The 16,329-nt window shown below is 36.9% G+C and overlaps 1 long non-coding RNA gene across 2 annotated transcripts in view; it reads left to right on the forward strand.

Annotated features, from left to right (window-relative positions):
• LOC141401816 (uncharacterized) overlaps positions 1 to 15,387 on the forward strand; it is a 29,029-nt gene extending 13,642 nt beyond the window's left edge. Inside the window, exons 1-3 of one of the 2 annotated variants that reach the window (XR_012412450.1) lie at positions 8,020 to 9,244; positions 14,972 to 15,157; positions 15,225 to 15,387. This is a non-coding gene — a long non-coding RNA (uncharacterized lncRNA). Of the gene's footprint in view, positions 1 to 8,019; positions 9,245 to 14,971; positions 15,158 to 15,224 lie in introns of those variants that run through there. The other variant, XR_012412451.1, reaches the window with a different exon arrangement.
• The last annotated feature ends 942 nt before the right edge of the window (positions 15,388 to 16,329 follow it).

Raw genomic sequence — 16,329 nt, forward strand, 5'->3', positions numbered from 1 at the left:
AAGCTTTGTGTGAAACTTAAGTTTTGATTCAATGAAGCCTAGATTTAAACCTGCTTCTTTTCGTGAGTGTAACTTCTTAAATTTGGTGCCTAAACAGAAACAAAATATGATATCGACTTGGCTAGAGACAAACCCCCATACACAATGCAATTAATATAAATATTCATTACATACCAACATCAAACATTGAACGGTACAGTTTTTTTGTAATCATCTCCCCCCACCGTTTACCTTAAGCATCTTGCATTGTTATGGTCTCATTTCTAGGCAAGTCGACGATCTAACGCAAACCCCAAATCCAGCAGCAAATGTTTTGTAGAACAAGTGTTATACTAAATGTTATTTTCTCCCCAATGTTAAACAACATCATCATCTCTCTCGAAAGATCTTTCGCCGGTGGAGTATGATTTGCCGTTTGGAGAAACACATTTGTGAGTACATGATATTATTCTCATTATTTATTTATTTATTTTTGTTCTCTCTGATATTTCGGTCTCAGTATCTTTTGTGTGATATCGAATGCAAAGTATTTTCTATCTGCTGCTATTGCAATACAATCAACCTGTTGATTTGCCTTAAGGCGGGTCGCATTAACTTTTAATTATTTGATCTGCATCTATCTTATATGCCTATTTGGCCAAATTGAACTGAATAATTAGGCTATATAGAGTACGTAAATTTTATTAATAAGCTAGATTATATTAGATTAATTTTTTTTTTTTTTGATATTAGCATGTTCCTAGTGTTACTAAAATTGCGGACATACGTCCTGAAAACATGAATTGTGAATTATTATCGAATAAACTAATTATGGATTTCGTTTAATACAGTTTGTATGCCTGTTTGGTTTTAGTTAAGCCAAGTTAAATTTGTCATCAGAATATGGGGTGTCAGTAGGTGAAGTATATTCAAGGGATTTATGAGACTTCTGACCTGGTTGGGTGGGCATGATAGGCTAATGAACATCTCTTGGTCTATCTTAATGAAGAATGTCAGTGACAGATTTGCCTCTTTTATCTTCCACTTCCTAATGTCTCTATAAAGCAGCACGTATAAAATTAAATAACTACAATGTAGCGGGAATAAGTGTCATGAAGCAAGAACCTGCCCCTCCGACGAGCTGACAGGCCGGCCAAAGTACGTGCGCTCGCTTCAATAATATTAATCGGTTTCTACTCCGTAGGTTGTATGCTACATTATAAGTTATTTTTGGCGCCCAACGTGGGGCCCGAATGTCATATCTATACCTTCATTTGTACCACCTTTTGAAATACTAAGTTTCTGTTTTCAGAATTGAACATTCGGCTCCATAATTTTTGTTTGTCTTTACTATACTTTTTCTTATTGACTTATATTTCACATATTTCTACATGGGATTTTCTGAATGTACGGATAATGGTTACAGTCAGGAATTTAGATTCATTTGTAGGCAACCTATTTTCTAGATAATCTCCCTCCTTATTCATGTCTTGGTTGGTGTTTGTTTTTTGTTTTCTTTCTGGATGGAAATGCGGATTCTGGAAATGTTAGCTAGATCCGACCACAGAAAAGAGCAAGGCAACAACATCCTCAATTAATCTCAGAACCTGGATTATTGGAATAAATCAGATTCCATCCGGTCTGGGGTACACCTTTTACTATCCAATACTTTTTCTAGGTATTTTTCAGTCACTGTCAACTTAATCTTTTTATTATTGACAAATCTAACTTTGGCAAAAAAACTATAATCAAACAGGACATATCTTTATCGAACATATTTTCTATTTCGTTTTGATTTCCTAGCGGAATCGACCTCTTCCATTGAGTAACGAATTTATATACCCTTATACTTTTATAAATAATATATTTAGACATAGTACATTTTCTATTCTTTGTAAACCCTTCTTGCATTTTATTCTGCATTTCATCAAATCATATTACGGAATACACCGAAATTCAAAATAGTATTTTCTATTTTTTTATTCACTGCGTGTTAATTCATTGTCTTCTCCAAATTCAGATCGGTACTCCAGGGGTTTGTTTTTCGCTCAGACCTTCAGGAGTTACCTGCTACTGAAATATTGGCGTAATTCAATAATATTGAATTGAATTTAGCGCTGACATTTTCCTCGATTTTTCTTGTAGGCACTTTCTGGTAGTGAGATTACGGATGATTAAGAAGTATTTTACTTCTTCGAATAGGATTTTGCATAATTGTCGAATATTGTCTAGATTGATAGCTGCAGACAGTTTAAGAGTTGAGTTTATCCTCTTTCTATGTTTGTACATACGATATTTGTCTAGCAAATAACAAACGTTAGTTGTCTCTGCTAGTAAATAAGAAATTGTTTTCGACTGCTAGTTCGACACGTAATCTCAGTTTTTGACGCATAACTCAGGAAGCTTAAAACTACTTTTTGAAAGATCGGTTTTTGCAAAGTTTCCTCGCAGGTATGGCTACCAATACAGAGGGGAATACACCTACTTCCGGGGTATCTGTTGGTCAGATTTCTTGTAGTGGTTGCAGCGAGACGATATTTCCGAACTTACCGGCTCAAAAGATTGCATGTGGACATATTTTTCATAAGAGCTGTCTGGATAAAAGTACTAAAACCAGACCCTATTGTCCAGTTTGCAACTTAAGAATTGGGGCAGAGCCATCCCCTCCAAGCAATTCGAAAGCAACCACCAGATCCCAGACTAGGCAGGCGAGTAGCGCAGCAGCTACAACTATTGCACCTCCTGCTCAGGCACCTGCAGCTCAGGCATGCGGAGGCCAGACTAATACTCCAGGTCCCACAGACAATGACGTTCTTACAAACGATATACTAACGCAGATTGTGGCCAATCTGGTTTCGGCACAGGAGGCCCGATTAATGGCTACTCTGAGTACTCAGCTGGATCAAAGCATTGAGAGGAATATAGCCGCTAGTTTCTCTAGAATGATGTCATCGAATTCTCCCCACAGTCGGAACCAACCACACTATACATCTCCTCACCGGATGCCAACTCTACCAGATGTAGAAGAACAGACTTTTAGGGATTTGTTAGGTATTGGGTCGCAATCAAATCGCCAGAATGGTCAACCAAATAGACCCTTACCAACACGTACCCACTCCGATCTGAACACTTCCTCACATGGCAACTCATCAACTTCGGATTTGATCTCAAGACCGGACAAAGTCTTGCAGATAATCGCGAATTGGAAGTTGAAGTTCAATGGAGGAATGAACGGTCTTACAGTAGAAAATTTTATCTATCGCGTTGAGGCTTTAACAGCACAAACCCTTCAGGGGAATTACGACCTAATTTGTGGAAATGCCAGCTCCTTGTTCGAAGGCAAGGCAAGTGACTGGTTCTGGCGGTACCATCGCTCCGTCAGTTCCATTGTGTGGTCCGATCTTTGTAGAGCTCTGCGGGAGCAGTACCGTGACTCTAGAACGGATGTGGATATAAGGGAACTAATTAGAGAACGGAAGCAAAAGCCCAATGAGTCGTTCGACTCGTTTTACGAGTCTATTGTGGCACTGACGGATCGGCTGAGGACCCCTTTGAGTGACGAAATGCTAGTGGAGATCCTGCGAAGGAATTTGCTTCCGGAAATCCAGCATGAGATCCTCAACCTGGAAATCAAGTCCTTGCAAGTCCTACGAGATACCTGTAGAAGACGTGAATTCTTCATGCAGGATATGCGCAGGAAACTTGGGCTAAATCTTTCTAAAACGTCTCCAGTGTCCAAAAGGATCTCGGAACTTGGGGTAGAAGGGGAAGCGTCCGATGTTATTGAGCCTCAGGATGCTGAAATATCAGCTCTGACCCTTATTTGCTGGAACTGTGGCAAGAGTGGACACAGATACCAAGACTGCCTTGAAGTAAGATCCGTTTTTTGCTATGGATGTGGTACACCCAACATCTATAAGCCGAATTGCCCAAAATGTGCTTCAAAAAACGGCAAGGTGGGTGCACAGAAGAGTGCACATCTGACAGCAAGGACAAATATCCCGGAGCTGGAATGATTATATTGCAGCGCCCACCCAAAGACAGTTCTATATCAAACCCCATTGTTAGTTATAGCGCTGAATCACTACCCCATTTGAACAACATTTCTAATCAAAATTTACCTATTAATAGTTCCTCTGATAAAATGCACGCTAAGGTCTTCCCATTGAAGCCATTACACATTAGACTTAGTGAATATAAGATAGCCCGTGACCGAATATTTAACGAACCCTCTAAAAAGTCGAGATCTGCTCTCCGTATAAAGTCCTTTTGGGAGAGAATAAAAACCTTTAAGAAAAAGTTAGTTTGCTCTCTACTGGATCGTCCCTCTGACGTAAGACCATACGCAGAGGTAGAGCTGTTTGGCAAGAAAATGCATGGTCTTCTGGATACTGGTGCTTCAATATCCTGTATCGGATCCGAAGCAGCCAAAACCTTTTTAGAATCCAAAACTCCTTTCAGGAAACTGAAGTCCACAGTCCGTACTGCTGACGGGAAGGGGCAAAATGTGGTAGGTTACGTGGAAACTTCCATTACCTTTAAAGGGAATCCAATGCCTATTACAATCTTCATTGTTCCGAGCCTCGATCGTGATCTATTCTTGGGAATAGATTTCTGGAAGATTTTCAACTTGTTGCCCGTGGAATTTCAAAATAGTACAACTCCATCTTCAATAGGTCTTAATGGAATCACTGCCCAAATACCATTGACAGAAATTGAAAAACGACGTCTTGATCAAGTCATTGCACTTTTTCCCTCTTATGCCAAAGAAGGGTTGGGTAGGACAGATGTCCTGTGCCACAGCATTGACACTGGTGAAGCTAGGCCTATTAAACAGCGCCACTTCCCAGTGTCCCCCGCCATAGAAAAGTTGATCTATGACGAATTAGATAGGATGATTGCGTTGGGGGTGATTGAGGAGAGTAGCAGTGCCTGGTCATCACCTGTGGTGCTTCACAGGAAGCCAGGTAAAAACAGACTTTGTCTGGATAGTAGGCGACTAAATTCGGTAACCATTGGGGATGCTTATCCTCTGCCACAGATTGATGGTATTTTGAGTAGGTTACCCAAAGCTCAGTATGTCACTAGCCTGGATCTGAAGGATGCCTTTTGGCAGATTCCTTTGGACCAGAAGTCACGAGAGAAGACAGCATTTACCGTCCCGGGGAGGCCGTTATACCACTTCAAGGTTATGCCCTTTGGGCTATGTAACGCCCCCCAAACCATGTCCCGGTTAATGGACAAGGTGGTACCACCGGAATTACGGGCGGAAGTGTTTGTCTATCTCGATGACCTTCTGGTCATTTCGGAATCCTTCGAAAGGCATCTGGAGGTATTGAGGTTGGTGGCAAAACGGATTCGTGAGTCTGGTCTCACAATAAATGTAGAGAAAAGTCACTTCTGCGTGCCTGAAGTGAAATATTTGGGCCACGTGGTTGGTAATGGGGTGATTAAAACTGATCCGGAAAAAGTCTCCGCGATTACCGAATTTCCGGTCCCTAGATCTATTAAGCAGGTTCGCAGATTTCTCGGTATGACCGGGTGGTATAGAAAGTTTATCAGGGACTATGCTTCTATTACCACTCCTATCACTGATTTATTAAAAGGAAAGAAAAAGTTTGTTTGGACCGAGGAAGCCCAAAAGGCTTTCGAAGTTTTGAAGTCCTGCCTGAGCTCAGCCCCTGTTTTACATAGCCCAAATTTCTCGCAGCCGTTTTTCATACACTGCGATGCTAGTAAAACAGGTATAGGAAGTGTATTGGTGCAGAAGAATGCGGAGGGTGAAGAGGTTCCTATCGCTTTTATGTCGAGGAAGCTCAACCAAGCCCAACGCAATTATTCAGTCACCGAACAGGAATGCTTGGCAGCGATGCTGAGTGTCAAAAAGTTTAGACCCTACGTCGAAGGACATGAGTTCACTATCATCACTGACCATGCGTCATTGAAGTGGCTCATGTCCCAGACGGATCTAAGTACAAGGCTGGCTCGGTGGGCTTTAAAGCTCCAAGGTTACAAATTCAACATTGAGCATAGGCGTGGTAGTATGAACATAGTTCCTGATACGCTTTCTAGAGCCAATACAGAGGATATGTCTGGACTATGTCTAGAAAGTCTTTCCGGTGTTGAGAATAGCGAGGGCTTGTTTATTGATCTAAATTCAGCTTATTTCAAATCCGATGCTTATCAGAAATTGCTTGAAGGAATTCGGAAAAATATTGACCAATTACCAGACATAAAAATTATAGATGGCTATCTTTACCGGCGCACCGAGCATGCTAACGGTGACCAGATTCATGACGACTTAGTATGGAAGCTTTGGGTGCCGAAAGAGTTAATCCCAGATCTGTTACGAAAGGCTCACGACCATCCATTGTCCTCACACTGCGGCATAAACAAAATGTTGGCAAAAATACGACAATTTTTCTTTTGGCCAAACCTAGCTGTGGACGTGAAAAACTACGTAAATGCTTGTGAAACCTGCAAAATGGTGAAACACCCGAATACAGTGCTGAGACCCCCTATGGGAAAAACGCCAGAGACCTATAGATTTTTTCAAAAAGTTTACGTAGATTTTCTCGGCCCATATCCACGATCCAAGACGGGCCATATAGGTATTTTTATTGCCTTAGATCACTTCTCCAAATTCCCATTCCTTAAACCTGTCAAGAAGTTCACGGCGGAAATAGTGGTGAAATATCTCGAGAGTGAACTTTTTCACACATTTGGTGTACCAGAGACCATTGTTTCTGACAATGGTTCTCAGTTTAAGTCGAGTGTGTTTAATCAGTTGTTGGACAGATACGGTATTAACCATGTATACACTGCTATCCACTCCCCCCAGGCTAACGCCTCTGAGAGGGTGAATAGGTCGGTGATTAGTGGGATTAAGTCATATGTAAAACCCGACCAGAAAAACTGGGACGAGTTGCTCAGTTCGATATGCTGTTCGTTGCGTTCGTCGAAGCATGCGGCAACTGGGACTTCTCCGTACTATCTAGCCTTCGGACAGAACATGATCACCAATGGTGCAACTTACTCCCTTTTGCGACAACTAGAAATGCTGGAAGATCGTGAGGTTAGATTTGATCGAAATGATTCCAGGAATATCGTAGCGAGGAAGGCATCTGACAACATTCAAAAGCAATTCTCCAGAAACGAAAAAGCTTATAATCTCCGCTCGCGGGATGTTTGTTACAATGTAGGTCAAGAGGTTTATAGGAGAAATTTTAAGCAAAGTTGTTTTGAGCAAGGCTACAATGCTAAGCTGGCCCCCACTTTCCTCAAAGCTAGGGTAAGAAAGAAGATGGGTAATTCATATTACGAATTAGAGGACCTCCGTGGGAATCTTCTAGGCACCTTTCATGCAAAGGATATTCGACAATAAATCCTTCTACGTTGTTTTTGTGGCAAGTGGTAATCAGTCTTCGTTTTGTTTCACATCCCCGAAGCCTGATTTTAGCAGGGGGGTGTGTAGAGGTGCACTTGCCAGGATATCTGTTATCATGTATCTGTTATTTTTTTCATCTCATATCTTTTGTCTTTCATCTTTAACTGTTTCGAACATTAATTTGAATTTCAAAGATTAGTAATATGCGCCCTCTGGACTTCAAGTTTCAGTGAAAAGTGTCTGGTTATTTTTCCTACTTCTGAGTGCTTTGCTTTTAATCTATTTTATTCTTCTTGCGAACCGTCTGGAAATTTGGGCTTTGAGTTCAGCTCATCCTAGGCTTCTTTCTATTAATTTGCAATTAGCTCGGCCATTTTGCCAGTCATCAGTTTACGAACAAGTTTAAACTTAATGTACAATATAGTACTTTTGCTTTGTTACTTAACACTTTTTCCTACATAAAATTTTTGCAAATATTCCTTGGTGAGTTAAAGCGAAATAGTGCCTTCAGTCAATAGCTTTTATTAAAGGAAAACCTATTCCTTTATTAGAATCGGACTACTGGAATCCTTGTTCATTGACTTGGCCATTAAGGATATTTCCCAAATATTATCTAAGCTTCGTTATTGCCTTTGTCAGTAAATAACCTTAAATCATTAAGCCTGGGTGCAATTCGTTGAAAGCGGTGAGTGGTTGTTCTTTCATTTGTGAATGCGTGTAAACGCAGAAATAATGTTTGCGGTTTTGATTTTTGTTAGGATTGGCACCCAAATTCAATCATTTATTTTGGCTCGACAAACCAAAGGCAGTCATAAAAATACTGGGAGATCTAATTGTTCGCCTGTTTTACTTTGCCATTCCTGCTCTCAAACAGGTTTGCATGCCTAGTGTAAATCAGAAGATCGCCAAGCACACAAGTCGACTGCAAGCTATCATCAGTTCCTTTATTACCTTTCAGTTGATCGAAACCAAAGAAAGAAACAATTGCCATGTGATTTGATTATTGAATTACACTAACGGAATTTTTGCAACACGGAGTGGGAATACCAGTGATATGAAATTTTGCCTTTCTACCAAAGAGAAGATCAGAAAATGTGCTTATAAAGAAGATAAAAATCTTCATCATCCTAATTTCCGAATGTCCGAGTAAGTCCAGGATCGTAGAGACATTACTCGCCAAAATCTTCAAATAACTTGCCTTCGCTAAAAAAAAATCCACGAACATCAACGTCAAATGTAATATGAAGTGATGACGTCAGAACATCTCATATAATGGAAAGACACCAAGAATTTCTAGTTTAAATAATCTCTAAGTTATATTTGAGGGCAAGAAGTGAATCAAAACCTAAGTGAACCCGTTTATTCTCGAAAGTGTGTTTTTTACTTTACGCCGAATTAGATCTGGTTCAGAGAATATAATTAAATTTAAACTATAATTAATTAAGTTAAGCTTTGTGTGAAACTTAAGTTTTGATTCAATGAAGCCTAGATTTAAACCTGCTTCTTTTCGTGAGTGTAACTTCTTAAATTTGGTGCCTAAACAGAAACAAAATATGATATCGACTTGGCTAGAGACAAACCCCCATACACAATGCAATTAATATAAATATTCATTACATACCAACATCAAACATTGAACGGTACAGTTTTTTTGTAATCATCTCCCCCCACCGTTTACCTTAAGCATCTTGCATTGTTATGGTCTCATTTCTAGGCAAGTCGACGATCTAACGCAAACCCCAAATCCAGCAGCAAATGTTTTGTAGAACAAGTGTTATACTAAATGTTATTTTCTCCCCAATGTTAAACAACATCATCATCTCTCTCGAAAGATCTTTCGCCGGTGGAGTATGATTTGCCGTTTGGAGAAACACATTTGTGAGTACATGATATTATTCTCATTATTTATTTATTTATTTTTGTTCTCTCTGATATTTCGGTCTCAGTATCTTTTGTGTGATATCGAATGCAAAGTATTTTCTATCTGCTGCTATTGCAATACAATCAACCTGTTGATTTGCCTTAAGGCGGGTCGCATTAACTTTTAATTATTTGATCTGCATCTATCTTATATGCCTATTTGGCCAAATTGAACTGAATAATTAGGCTATATAGAGTACGTAAATTTTATTAATAAGCTAGATTATATTAGATTAATTTTTTTTTTTTTTTTGATATTAGCATGTTCCTAGTGTTACTAAAATTGCGGACATACGTCCTGAAAACATGAATTGTGAATTATTATCGAATAAACTAATTATGGATTTCGTTTAATACAGTTTGTATGCCTGTTTGGTTTTAGTTAAGCCAAGTTAAATTTGTCATCAGAATATGGGGTGTCAGTAGGTGAAGTATATTCAAGGGATTTATGAGACTTCTGACCTGGTTGGGTGGGCATGATAGGCTAATGAACATCTCTTGGTCTATCTTAATGAAGAATGTCAGTGACAGATTTGCCTCTTTTATCTTCCACTTCCTAATGTCTCTATAAAGCAGCACGTATAAAATTAAATAACTACAATGTAGCGGGAATAAGTGTCATGAAGCAAGAACCTGCCCCTCCGACGAGCTGACAGGCCGGCCAAAGTACGTGCGCTCGCTTCAATAATATTAATCGGTTTCTACTCCGTAGGTTGTATGCTACAAACACGACGAAGGTTAGTGGTATAAATGATGACAAGCCCTTCAAATTATTGTGCTGAAAATGTTTTAAATATTTATGAAATTCCAACATTCATGATATATATTGCTACATTTTGTAGCTTATTTTTTAGAAGAAGGGCTATGTATTTTTTATACATATTTGCATGAATAGATTTCGTGATATCTTCTGCTTTGGACACAATAATCTAATTGATATCAGTAGATAAATATTTTTTATGGTAATGGTATCCCACAGTTGGGGATCATAAATGATTCGAAAATGAAATGTAGGTGGAAATAACAAAGTTGTACACCCTATATCCAATGTTTTAGAGGGAAGATAAGTTGTTCTCAGAATGGTAAAATAATTTATGAATGGTGGCCTTATTCAAGACTCATCATCCTCGTATTCTAGCCATAATCTTTTAGTTAAAAGAAGGATGGCGAATACAGAATGGCATAGATTTCAGAGATCTGAAAAGGAAAGATATTCCAATGCCGAGATGGGAAGATGAAATTGATAGATAAAAAGGCTAAAGATGTTCACTGGTCCAGTTGTGCAAGTGAATATTACCAAATTTTAGGGAATGACTACTTCTTCCAATGGCGAAATGTGGAAATGAAATTGATAGATAAAGAGGTTGCATAGACATTCACTGGTCCAGTTGCGTAGGTGAATGATATCAATTTTGGTTACAACATGACTACTTTCCTAATAGAATTGTTTTTATGTGTGTTTCTCATGATTCAAAAAGAGGTGAAAGCCTTTGACGGAATACCAAGTATAAACCATCGGAAGATTAAAGTACACATATTATTATTCTTATAATAGTTAATTACCAAATTTTAAGTTGAAAAAATATAATATTGAACGGTAGTCCCCGTTATAAAGCTTGTTTTGTCGAAAAATGGTTTTTACTGGTTGAGTGCAGTTTACTGAAATGGACGGAAAGATATGTTCTTCGTAGAGTGGTAAGATGAGTTTTAGAATTCTACCCTGTTCCAGACTCATTAAATTCGTATTCCAGTCATTATCTTTTAGTTAAAAGAAAAATGACGAATCCTGAATGGCATAGATTTCAGAAATTTGAAACGGAAAGTTATTCCATCGGGGAAATTAAATTGATAGATAAAAAAATTAATGATTTTCACAGGTCCATTTGTGCATGTGAATATATACCCAACCAGGCCAGATGACGAAGACATAATGTTAGAAGACTGAATTTATTTGGTCATCAGGAATTTTTAAGAATGTCATTGTTTTTGTGGGATTTCGATGGAGATTAATAAACCAGTTAATGAAAATTAAAAACTTAGTATGGGCGGGTCTTGTATAAAAAAATATTCATTTCATCGGGTCCACTTATAAACATACATTTTTAACAAGCGGGGGAAGGGCATGCTTTTATAGAGGGGGAGAGGCTTTGATAAATTGGTAGAAGTTATGCTGTATATGATATTATCGAGAACAGGCCAAAATACATATAGCAAAGAACCAGGGAGGATAATTTTGAATGAGAAATTACAACTGTTCAGTTCATTGAACTGGAACTGCTGTACGCAATTCTATTTTCGGCAGATGGTAATGGAGAAGTGATATATGTTCAGAATTTTTTTTGGAGAATGTAATAATCGTCAAAGTTTATAGACCTTGAGTTATTCATTAGTTTATCTTTGCAGAAAATTTTTGCCAGTGCAAGTAGTTGTTAGGAATTATGGTTATGTAACTTCAATAATGCATTTTACGAATATTTATAATATCCTTTCATTAAGTTGAAACGAAGAATATAGAAGTACATAGATTTCAATAATCATTTTGTTAAAAGGAAGATTACATGGAATAAAAATATTAAAGCGTTTAGATAAAATGATATACAATGATATGCGATACCGATGTTAGGGATGAATAATAAGTCAAAAATAAAATATTCACTGGTCTTGATTTGCAAGTGAATATAACATCATCGAAGTTGACATCAGTATTTTAAAAAGAACAGATAGTTCTCAAACTGATTTCTTAAATTGATGCTTAATTTATATTTATACATACATATGCATTTTAAGGATGTAGAGTATTAGAGAAAACCTGTGCAGATCTCTGGAATTGGAGATGCCCACGAGGACGTGTGCAAGGGAGCGTGGCCGAGCTGTAAGCACTGTATTTATGTATACGGAGAATGTAAAAATATATTGAGATAGAAGCCTTAGAAATAATTATAATGATATGAGAAAACAATTGAAAAATAAAATATTCATTCTAGTTTGGATTGTTGGAATATAAAGAAGGCTTTTATTGATCTTATACTATTAACTATATATCAAATTCGGATGGTTACGCTTCTGAATTAGGCATCATAAATTCGTTGTTGGTTAACAGAAGCCTCACAAACGGCGAATCTTTCATCTAGGATTCATTAAATACTCAATGAGGGCTTTAGATATAGATATTCAAATAACAGAATCTGTCAGAGTTTTCTGCACATTCAATTGCATATACGAAATTCAATGAAATACATAATCATAGAGTTTTCATAAGAAAGGATCGGGTAAAAGTGATAAAGGACAATAAAAACATGACAACATCGATTTCTTGTCCTAGTGAAGCGACACTACATAACATTTTCCTAGCAACATATTTGTAGTATATTTTCATGCACGAAATCTCATCGTTTGCTAATTTTTCAGTTCCAGAAAACATCCATTTGCCTTTGTGCTGAGTGGTGTACACAATATATCTCAAATATTTCAATAAAATTATCCACTCCACACAAAAGTTCAAAATGTGAGCGCTGAATTTTAGTTTAAGGGGTGATCCCTATTTATAAATTTCAGAAAAAGGTAGAAAGTATAAATAGCATAGAATATGTTGTCAAATTTTTAAGTTGATCGGAACAATATTGCCTCAGTATGAGCGTTGGATGGGAATAATTTATTTTATTTTGTATGCAGCATATAAACCTTGTTTTTCTCGAAATCGGTCACAAAAATATATGACAATTGGTTTATTAGTTTTCGAGATAGAGTTGGCACTGCAAAATGCTTTAATGAAAACAAATTTTCGTAGACGACCTCAAACCTTCGTAATATTTTTCTCTTTCAGATGAAAAAAAAAAAAATTCTGCCAAAAAGTTACGTAGTTTTCTCGGAAAAAAAATCATGAAAAATGGCTTTTATTGAGCTTTAGAACTGTAGTGCGATTCTGTAACTTTTTTTTAATAACGAACCGACATCGGTAGTTAACGAAAATATTCGGTTGAGTTAACGAATGTGCTATTCTGTAACTTTATGTTAACGATTGTAGAAATCGTTAACTCATACCGACGAAAATCGATAGGAAGGAAATGTCAAATATTATATTTTAATATTAATTAAAATATATTTTGAAGCTGAAAACATTATTTCGTCGCGAGTACAAAACATAAAGGGTTTAAGAAGGAAACAATTCAGATTTTTGGAGGAATTTGGCTCAAATGTGTGTCTTTTGGATGAATACGGATGCCAGTAAAGAAGGATTTCTTAAGATGTTTTTATTGTGTGTGTGATTTAAAAGTAATAAAAGTGATAAAACCATCATTAATCTTTTTTAAAAGCGCAGTTGTATTTTTTTAATTAAAAGTTGGGATCATATTTTGGGTTGTCGCGCTCTGTATGGAAATTCAGCTTTGATATTTGACATGACTTAAGCCCCTTCAGTGATCGTGGATCCACGTTACCGTCATTTGAGTTTATATATTCACATATTCAATTCACGCCCACATTAAATGAAATTTCTCATAGCGGAGAGTATGAAAAGTTCGAAAATCCATGCTTATACGCCACTTTTAGTATTCTGATTGTTAGTGATGCTGAGTTAAAATCTATTAGATTATCACAGAACAAAGTAGGTTATAGTAATACTATTCACGTGTTGGCCTCAATGCTAAATTAAAGCCAACGAAAGCCTCCTAGAAAGATAGTGTTACGGACATTGGTATAGGTCTTACATAGCAGTACCACACTTGAGTTCTTTCGAAGCATTAGCTAACGTTTTTCCTCTTTAGTAAGTAAAACAAAGGTTAGCGTAGTCTTCATATGTAGGATAGCATGGGGCAGCTCCGCCACTGTTGCGCCTTCGCCAGCGCCGATTTAATTGATGCTACATGAAGCTGGTCTAAAGGAAATTTATGAGTTAATCGAAGATCAAAGAGAACTTTTATGATCTTTATGCAGTTTCAATAAAATCGGCGCTGGTGAAAGCACAACTGTGGCGAAGCTGACCCATGTTATCATACATAGTTAACCCCTATGTAAACGCTTTAAGAAGATTTTTCTCAATAAGGCAGAATTTACCTTGTGTACACTCCTCATTAACATAACATATGCTCATATAAAAACGCAATTTTTTAAAGAAATCAACAAAATATTGCAATAATGTACTGTCGTTAAGACTTAACAACAACTTTTTTTTGGTTGTTAACTTAACAATAATTTTCGGTAATTAACGACAAAATTTACCGACAAAAATTGTTAAAATTGGTATACAGAATAGCACTTACCGAAAATTATCGTTAACTACCGACATTCGTCGTTAATTCTGTCGTTAAGGAGTTACGGAATCGCACTACTGGTCTCCTTTTAAGGCTAGGCACACTTAATCGTAAATTGCTTATAGTTTTTATTGCATGTAGTCCTTACGATTTGTATTGCCCTATCATTTTCAAATATTTTGAAGGCTTAAAGATATTCTCATGCGGAAGAAATCCGTCCAGAATATACTCGTGCAAAAAAATGAAAACCGACAAAAACTTTCTAACTATTTTTCAATGTAAGATTCTGCAGAAACAATATTGATATGTTCGAATGTATTCGAACCAATGCCCTTTCTTTTCTAATGAATAAGTAAGGAAAAACTAACACATTAGCAAATATAGGCCAAAATATAGGAAAAAGTTAAAAATTTATGCACATTTTATTCATTTTTAGTGGTAGAGGAATTCACTCTCGGAGTCGACCCGGAGTCTGAGTCGGAGTCGTGAAAAAAAATCGCCTGGAGTCGGAGTCGGAGTCGAGCCAAAAATACCTCGACTCCGAAACCCTGGTATTAACAAATGTTTGGAAATGTTTACATAATTCTCTCTTTTTGGAAATGTATTCCGCCAAAGACGTAAAGTAATAAAGACCCGAACAAATGCATTTTCCAAAAACATATGATAATAGTTTCACATTTTGGTTTCAGATGGCTACACAACTCATTGGAAATGATAACAGCAATGTCAATAGTTTTTGATTCCCATTTCTCGCGGCAGAAAACATTAACGTTGTGTTTTGTGGCTGAAATTTATTTCTTCACTATTTCTTATTTTTTATTTAATAAAAAAACAAAAGTCAACGCCTTAAAATTTGAGTTTTAATGTTTTTCTTGTCAATATTCCAATGAGTAACAGTTTTCATTTAACAGAATGTTGCTATGATGTCGTAGCAACAGAGGTTAACTCCCTCTACAGTTAATTTTTAACAATTGACTTTTCCTATCTTGTAATATTGACATCTTTGATTCCGCTGCCTGTAGAGATGTACAAACTGATTTATGCACATGTAGGGATCTCTAACTCTTTATACTAAAGCTCTGTATTTTTGTTATGGAGTAGTTTAACATCCCTTTCATTTCCTGGAGTATAATAATTCAATCAATCAAAATTTTTTATATTCAATATAGATTAATTATAATTACTACCTATATTTTTATACATAGTAATTGAGTTTTGGAGTAGTATTGTTATCCCTCCCTTAAATTATTTAATTTTAAATTATCATGGCATTATATTGTAGTGTACAGCCTTAAGGTCGAAAGACTGGGCATAAGAGAATTGAAATAAATTAAATTAAATTGTGAGGAATTGGAGTGCCTTTTTCACGACTCCGTTGAACTGCCTCCGGATGTTGGTAAAATGTGACAAATGGATGTGATTCTTTGGATTGCATCCAAATGCGGTTAAAATGTGAGGAATGGAGTGCCTTTTTCACGACTCCGTTTGAACTGCATAAAAACATGCCGTGAAAGAACTAGTCTACATTGCACTACTTCCAATTTATTTTGCTGGGTCTTCTTTCATCTAATCTCTTTCCATAAGTAAAGTTCATATAGTGAAATGCATTTTACTTAAAAAAAGGGAACACAAAAATCTGGTCAAAATTCTGTTTTTGATTTATTTTACCACCAAAAATGCATTTGCCTTCGGGGAATAAATAAAATTGAAATACTTTCCAAACAAAAAGAATGATGGTCAATTTAATTGAACTATAATTGCGACTTCTCGTGTCTTAATGGTCAGACGGAAGGG

Source organism: Musca autumnalis, unplaced genomic scaffold, assembly GCF_047663935.1.
Source record: "Musca autumnalis isolate F117 unplaced genomic scaffold, ASM4766393v1 scaffold_4, whole genome shotgun sequence".
NCBI classification, from domain to species: domain Eukaryota; kingdom Metazoa; phylum Arthropoda; class Insecta; order Diptera; family Muscidae; genus Musca; species Musca autumnalis.